The sequence below is a fragment of the Manis javanica genome, chromosome 4 (assembly GCF_040802235.1).
Source record: "Manis javanica isolate MJ-LG chromosome 4, MJ_LKY, whole genome shotgun sequence".
Taxonomy (NCBI): Eukaryota; Metazoa; Chordata; class Mammalia; order Pholidota; family Manidae; genus Manis; species Manis javanica.
In genome coordinates this window covers 105,223,943-105,232,384 of record NC_133159.1, presented here as the reverse complement: position 1 = coordinate 105,232,384, position 8,442 = coordinate 105,223,943, and the positions used below count along the sequence as shown (strand labels likewise).

Genomic DNA, 8,442 nt, shown 5'->3' with positions numbered 1-8,442 from the left:
CCAGTCATGTTAGCTCCTGTCTTTCTGCCTGGATATTGCTAGGTCTGTCCCATACATCCAGGTCAGGAGGTAGATTCTCACTTAGAAATTTCCTTAAGTTCTACAATCAGCTCACTGCAAAACAATGTGTTGTTCTTTTGTAGCTGCAAAACTCCTTCATATCTCTTTTGGCATTGATCTGAGGTCTCTTTATCTCTCAGGATTTCAAATGCGTCCTCAAATTATGGAAACCTAGAGGTGTATATATTCTAAGCCTGATGAGGAAATATTCAGAAAGTTCTCAAATCTCTTCCCCCCTACGGGTTTGGTAGGTGCCGGAGTCCAGCTCCAGCAAGTCCAGGACTCCCTTAAGGATGGACGGCATCGGTGACTCACTGAAATAAATGAGGACACAGACACTAGCAAAAGCTGAGCCTGGCCATTAATGAAAAGTAGCAGCTTGATTATATACTCTTTGACTACGTAAAGTAAAGTACAGATATTAATCATTTAATTGACACATAGCACAGTTACATGGGTTTAGAGAATGAGATTACATCATTTGGTAGGTCTTAGCAGTTAACTTGTTTCTAAGTAAGCTATGTTTTTAATTATTGTGGCCAGGAAATTTTGTAAAGGTTAGGTAGGTGTCAGACTCTCGGTTTCTTTACAGATGACTATCTAAAGTTCACTATTCTATTGTTTTTATGTAGGGCCCTCATTCTTTCATAGCTATACTCCCATTCCTCATCTCCGGTAGGAAAGAAGGAGGCTCTCTCTAAAAGAACACGGTGACTTTTTGGCAGGCAGGGACAAATTCTATGGACTGTGCCTCGGACCCATTGTCAGTAAGACTTACAATGGAGATTTTTCAGATCTGGAGTTAGGTAATGCACTGTTCTCATTTGTTTTATAGTTTGCCAGGTTGTTCCTTGGCGGGCTAGCCAAAGAATATCATTTGTTCTCTGTACCCACCTGTCACCATTAATCATTGACTATATTTGGAGTCCATGTAGGGGCAGAAGAAGGAACCTCAATCTAGGTAAATTTTCCATATCTTTTTTCCCATAAGCTTGGGTCCAATACTCATGGGGTCTCACTTTCCCATCATCAGGGGTAGTCACAAGGGCAGTAGTGATTTTTTTTCCAATTTCCTTTAGGGCAGGTACCTAAAATTTTCAGGGAGAATTGGATATGGCCTCTTCCCTGAAGGGGCAGCTTGAATTGAAACCAAAATAAGCCAATTTATTAGGAGGGGCATTTTGAGCAGGAGGGATATTGGGGTTGCTCCTCTGGGAAGGCCGCTGTGCAGTCCCTTCCATCCAACTTCCCGGACTGTGTCATCAGGCTGGTGGTTCGGACCGGCTCCCGACAGGTAGGAAGCCAAGGAAGCCGAGGAGACAAAGTTTCCGTTAAGGTTTCAAGAATATAAAGGAATCACAAGGTGCTTGGATGCTTGAGATTAAAACAATGTAACAATGTATTCCCCCCACACCTGGACTCAGTGGTATGGAACAGCTTGTTAATCAGTCATGGAAGCCCATTAGTTTATAATACGGTATCCGTGTAACCTTTACAGAAATGGATTAAAATATACCTAGCATCCTGAATACACCTATAGGGACCTAATAGCTCTACTCCAACAGTTTCTGGATGCTGACTCCCCCCTTAGTTTTGTAGTAAATGTATAAAAGGCAAGGCTCTGCTGTACTCGGGGCTCAGACTTTTGGAGATCACTCTCCTCTGAGCCCACCAGTGTACAATAAACCTCCACCTTCCAAGACCTTCGAGTGATGCTTGGTTCTTCCTTCAGCGGTCCAGCCAGGTTTTCCAGTTTTCTGTAACAAGTCCAGGTAAGAGGAAGGTCAAGTTACTTATGAAATATGTGTGGACTTTCTGCCACACTGGACCCAGTGCTGTTCCAGCTTCCCAGGAATACAAAGTAAAGCAATACAGCCCCTCTCTGTCACATGTCCTGGGAAAGAGGAGGCAAGGTCTACAAGGCCCCTGCTTTTGTGGGGCTTCACCTCTGTAGGAAAGGCTGACAATGAAACCAACAGTACTGTAAGGTGGATAAACGTGAAGACAGAGGAAGTGCACTGCAATGGGAGACCAGAGCAAGGGGGTCTGACCCAGGAGGGGATCAAGGGAAACTTCCCAGAGTAAGGGACATTCTAGTAAGACCTCAAGGGTGGTAGGAGTTAGTCTGGTGAAGAAGAAGGTAAAAAGATCATCAGGCAATGGGAACAGCATGTGGAAAAGCCCAAAGGCAAAAGAACTCCAGTGTGGTTAGAAAATGGAAATGTGTGTGTGCATGTGTGTGCTTGCATACACACATGAGGCGGGAGGGGGTCATGAGAGGCAGACATCAACCATCGCCTGCACAGTAACCAATCTGCCACATCTTCCCAGATAAACCTCTGATGGACATTCCTTAATCTCAGGGAAGTCCTGAGATTTTCTCTACCCCCACCTACAGAATAAATCATGACTGGCCTAAATTATACATAGTAATCTCATTCCTCTCTTGACCAGTGATTGATCTATTAGCAGACACATGAAAAGAGTAGGCTTACCTTGAAGGGGTCACAGGGAACTGTTAGTCTCTTGGGAGAACTGGAGTTCAGGTAAAGCCTGGAGGAGGCAAAAAAATCACTTAAAGATGAAAGAGAGTTTAATCAATCATAGGACAGACTCCATGGAGTTTTGGGTGATAGCAACAATGCGAGATTGAGTCAAAAGCACAAAACACAGAGATGTGAGTGGAGGGGTAGACAACAGAAAGAGATGGCATACTGGGCGGTAAGAAAGGATAAAGAGTAAAGTGGCAAATTGCACTTAGCTAATTAGGATCCTTTTAGTTGAAAGTAACGAAGTTTCTTGAATCAGTAAATGTAAAAAAGGAGTATGGAGGAATTTGGTAGAAGGATACAGAGGTCTCTTGCAGAACCAAGGGTAGGAATGCAATTGGGCCTGAGGAAGAAGCTGGATGGAAGCAAGAACTATTATGTCTTTGCTTCTCTCTGCCCATTTGTTTTCTTATTATCTCTATATACAATGAGTTCTCTCTGCTTTGTCCACAGAGTAGACACAGATCTCAAATTTACATGTTCTGTTTTGAACCAGATTAGTTAGCAAATTGTAACCAAATTCAGACCCAGTTCCCAAATCCCAGGAGACAAATTCTGATTGTCACAGTCTGGGTAGATGTCCACCCCTGCTCCTCTTGGCCAGGACAGGAGAGTCACATGGGACGACTTGACAGCTAGCCCTGAACTCCAGTGAGTTGCCTCCCGGATCATGATCCAGGAAGTTAAATCCACCACACTCAGTTAATCTTCACAAGTACTCTTTGGCTGTGTAGGGGTTGGGGATGGGGGGAGCTTTCTGGCCTCTCAGGAATTAGCTACCTCCTGGATAGCTTATCTTGCTAAGGCATTCCAGAGGTCTGATGGCTGTGAAGACCCAGTGTCACTGTATGGTGTCCCCTGTGGTCCAGAAAGAATGAGATTCTCAAAATACATAGCTTCCAAATGGGGTAACTTGAGCCTGTAGCAGAGGCGCGCACAGTGAATCCCTTCTCTTTCCTCCAGGCAGTGGCTGCCTTGCAGGCACCCAGTGTACTGCATAGCTTCTTGATCTTTTGTGTACTCTAGAATCTACTGAAGAGCTTGTTAAAATTCAGATGCCCAGGCCCAATCTCTAGAACTCCAATTCAGTGGTTTGGGACAATATCTAGGAATCTTCATTTTAAACAATAACCTCAGGTGATTCTGATGCACAAAGTCCTTGAATCCTACTTTGAGGAATTTGGCACTGCCAGCTTGATGGCAGCTCTCAGGGCCCTAACAATGTGACCAGCTAAAAGTCACTCCTTGGAGCTATATTTAACCCACTTTATATACTTCCAGACATCAAGTTATTTCATTTGTTGACTCATATTTGCATTAACTACAAAAACGTCCTTTTTGGCATCATGTTTTATATATATTTCCCAGTTTCACTCCCAACATGGAAATTGCTGCTTCTTAATCATTCTTCTGAAAGCTTCTGAAAGTGAATGCTTCTGCCTGTATTTTTCAAGCAAAGTCTTTCATTAGTAAAGAACTTACTGCTGATGACACGTATTTGTCTGATGATCTTACTGTTAATATCACTTGGCTAACAGAGTTGTGGAGGCAGAATAAGGACTGTTTTGCCTTTTGCCTTGTTACTTGTACTTTTATGTTAGAGGTAGAGTATAAAAACAGGTAACAGATAAAAATGTCACATCAAGCATTAAACTGAAAACCAGGAGTTCCAAGTTACCTGTTTATTCTTAAAAATATATATAAAATCTCAGAATGCCTGAACTGGTAGAGAACTGAGAGTTCATCCAATTCAATCTGTCATTAGGTTGACTATAATAATATGAACTACTATTTATTAAGTACCTGTTATTTGTGGGGTATTCTAAGTGTTTTGCATGCACAATTCCCTTGAGGAAGTGAATATAATTCCTAACAGAATCACAGTTTAGAAAGCACCCCAATAGGCTTGATCAATGGGGATAATTAACAGGGATTAATATGAAGCCACTTACCTTGTGTCCAAGACCAACAGCACAAGTTTGGGATGAGTAAGCTTAGACTCCACAGCAGTTTATATGAGACGACACATGTGTTTCCATTGACTTTAAGCTAAATAGGAGTCAATGGAACCATTGCCAGAAAAGCTAGGTGTTCATAAGGACATGAATGGAAATTTTGTCCACTCTATTCTCTTGATGGTTTTACTGAATTGTTATGTGGGGCTCATTCTGGGATCCACAATTTATGAGAAATTTTGACCAACCAAACCTCTAAAGAAAAGATGCAGGATCTTGAAAGACATTCTTTCTGAAGAACATGTAAAGGAATGGAGGCTATTCAAATCCAGATAGCATGAAAGCTGCTTTGAATAATTGAAGAGCTATACAGTGGGCTGGCAATGAGCTCTGAGAGTAGCAGGAGGCACACGGGTGGACCTCATAGGGAAACAAATGTCAATGCAAGGTAAGGAAGCACTTACCCAGTGAGGGCTGTCCAGCAGCAGGATGAATTGCTGCATGAGGCCACAGGTTCCCCATCCCTGGAAGCATCCATGGAGAGGATGAGAAGTTTGGGAGGAAGTTAGGGCTGAGAGGTTTGGGAAGGATTCATCTCTGGATGTGGGACTGTGTCCTGTGACTTCTCAGATCCCTTTCAACCTTGAGAATTTATTATTCTGGTGCAAAAAACAGGTTTTAGAAAGGTACTATGCAGAGGACACTAAATCAGTGCTTTGATGTACAAAACATAAACAAGGCATGATTCTTGCCTATAGATTATTTACCACATAGTGGATAAAAGGTTAAAAACAAATATAATAATGCATAGTACAAACTCCCTTTCTATACTTGAGATTAAAGTCAATTAATGTATTTGTAGCTTCATGTATTGATAAAAGAATTGAGATTGAGGTGATAGGGTAAGTATTGGAGTAGGTGTTGCACATGATAGAATGGAGATCCTATTAAAGTGTGACATTGATATTGTATTAGAGTGGTATTTTATTCAGGAGTTTGAACGATGATAAAACCCTGTGCCTGCCCCAGGGTTTAACTCCTCCACTTAAAAAAGATTCTGATGGTTCTAGACAAAGGACAAAGGAACTAAAGAAAGGTAAATTAACACAGTGCAATATATGTATATCAGTTCTCAAATTCCAGTGGCCTAGGTGGTACTCCTGAGAGTAGTTCCTTTGTTAAGTTATGTTGGCTTGAATGGCCTAGAAATAAGGCAGCCTATTAGACCCACTTTTTGTACCTTCCACAAACCCAAATCCCCATCCAGAACCTGCAACTATAACAGACAACAAGGAAAAGGCTAGTCTCTGTTGCAATTCCCACATGGACTTGGCCTCTGCTGCCTGCCTTGGGTGTTCTCAGTCCTAAGCACTAGATTCCTCCCTATTGTGGGAGAAGAGAAAGATGCTCAAGGTTGCCACCAGAAGGAAGCTAAAGGAGAAGAGGGAACAGCATATTCATGTATGCTAGTGCTGTGCACTTTAAGAGCTTCACCTGGTGGTAACTGGCCAATCCAAATCTGGACTCTTTAGGGGAGAGACTACCTCTGGATCCCAAGTCATCCCATGAGAGTGCGGGAGGCAGGGAAGTATTGGGTGAGGGAGGCCAAGAGGGGCTTTGACTTTCTTCTCCTAGAGGTCAACTTTGTTCTTTTATATCATGAAATTAATGATGTCTGTTGCTAAGTTACCTTATAGGGCGATTTGTTGTGTTTATCACATCTTTTTAAGAGCTATGAGCTCTTTGAAGAAAGGGTAACTGTGACTTACCCTTAGGCTTATGACTAAACATTAGTTGGAATCAGAATTTTTTTTGAAATATCTACACAAGAATTTACTAAACATAAACTATATGATGGGCACTCTATCAATAAATTATAAAATTTGTTCTCATAATGACTGTGATTTAGGAGTATTACTAGAATAATAAAAGGTTTTGCTTTTCTTCACATGTTTCCCACAAACATAATTCAATCCATTCTGTGGCAAACTGTTAAAGCAAAAACTTCTGAGAGTGCAGTTCTTAGTAATCTGAGCATGTTTATATTTCACAGGTATGTTTGATATGCACATATTTCATGTATCATTTTGCCAATACCCAGCTCTGGGCAATTCCTTATGTCTGTTTTCTCTGCTGCCACTCCCACACTGCTGAGAATTTCTGTGAGTAACCATGAAGCCATGCTCCCAGGTTCCATTCTGATACATGTAATCTCTCCTAGGCTGTACTCTCACTACTTGCAGGAAATCACTTTACTCATCACTTGTTGACTCCCTGATACATCCCTCATAGTATCTGTTTCAATTTTTTCCATACTCCTTAAGCTCCCACTCTGACCCCACTCCTTCTTCAGAACCACTTCATTCTTAGCAAATGGCTATTCTACTCGAATATGGCTCCCCCCTTCCTTTCAATGGATGCTCCCCTGACTTCACTCCATAGAGACCTGATCACTATGGCAACCATTGCCAGCTTTCGTTCATTTCCTCAGAAACTCCAAATGGCAGAGATGGTTGAATCAGAGAACTTTTGCAAGGAAATGCTAGGGATGCTAGGTACTGGGGGCTGAAATCTCAAAGGCAGCTCTAAATTCAAATAACCAGAAACAGATCCATAAGCACAAAGAAAAAGCAAAAGGGTATCTAGAAACAGCAATCTCTTGTTCTGCCAGCTTCTTCAAAGAAGTTATATGTTGTATGACAAAACAGAAGTAGAGATCAACTGGATTTTGAGATCCTGATCTCAAAAGAAATTTTTATGCCTTGTTTCATTCATTGCTTTGAATACACATTAAGGGTGCAAACTTTAAAGGAAGAAACTTAATATATGACATGGTTGCACCATTAACCATAACTTCAAATTTACGGAGTTATGGGGTGGAGTGTGATACTTTGCCTGTTTAGCAAAGACTTATTGATGTCCTCTTTGCACCAGACACCATGTTAAATGATAGAAAAGAATAAATACAATATAGAATCTGTCCTAACAGGAAATATGAACACATTAGGAAGAAACAAAAAAGTTTCAAATTAGATGCAAGTCACCTCTTCCTGGAGTATTTTTATCACAAAGCACAAACATTTGCTAGCCTACACAGGATCTCCATGAATATGGGGTGTGGATTGTTGATAAAATGTGAGTTTCTGCGGCCAGGATTCTCACCTGGCCGTGGTTGACTAGTTCACTGCACACCTGTGTGCAATACATGGTTGTTGACTCTATAAAAAGAGCTCCACCCAGTGTTCTGGGCACAGCACAGTGGCAGGGCTGCAAGGCTACAAGAGAGCAGAGCAGAGGCTGGAGTGGTGGCAGTGCCAAGGACAGAGGCCCAGAGGATGGCTGTGCGGGACGGCTGTGCAGGTGGAGAGGCCCAGAGGACAGCTGTGTGGACAGAGGGGCCCAGAGGCAGAGACCAGCTTGCTGCATGCAGACTCGCTCTCAGTGAATGGGATTCTACTGACTGACCTGCCACCTGGAAATAAAGTTGGGTATAACCCTTTCACCCCCAAGAATGTTTTGCTGTCATTTTCTTTGGTCACATTGAATCCATAGCAAACTTGCCCGGGGCTGAAACCCATTGGTAAGACAGTGACAATGAAACCTGAGAAGATACTCTAGTAATTTTGAGTACAGAGGATTTAGAAGCCAAGAGATAAAGATAAGTGTTTGCTATAATCAGATATTTTAAAAACACCACCACCACCACTAAGTAGAAATGGGGAAGTAGGAAGAGAAGGGAAACTATCCAGAAACCTGATTCCTTCATAATTCTTCCCAGCCTCAGTCTACAATTGCCAGATGGTCTTTGCTATGTTGTAGATTTAGGTGTTTTTATTAAGGCCTGTGTGGGATGGAGCCTTATTCCCTCTCTGTCCCAG

General features: G+C 42.1%; 1 long non-coding RNA gene across 1 annotated transcript; it reads right to left on the bottom strand.

The window, feature by feature from the left end:
- Positions 1 to 294: 294 nt before the first annotated feature.
- Positions 295 to 5,087, bottom strand: LOC140848725 (uncharacterized). Its single transcript, XR_012129836.1, has 3 exons — positions 5,029 to 5,087; positions 2,556 to 2,613; positions 295 to 1,817 (listed from the first exon to the last, which is right to left on the bottom strand). It is a non-coding gene; the product is annotated as an uncharacterized lncRNA (long non-coding RNA).
- Positions 5,088 to 8,442: the final 3,355 nt, after the last annotated feature.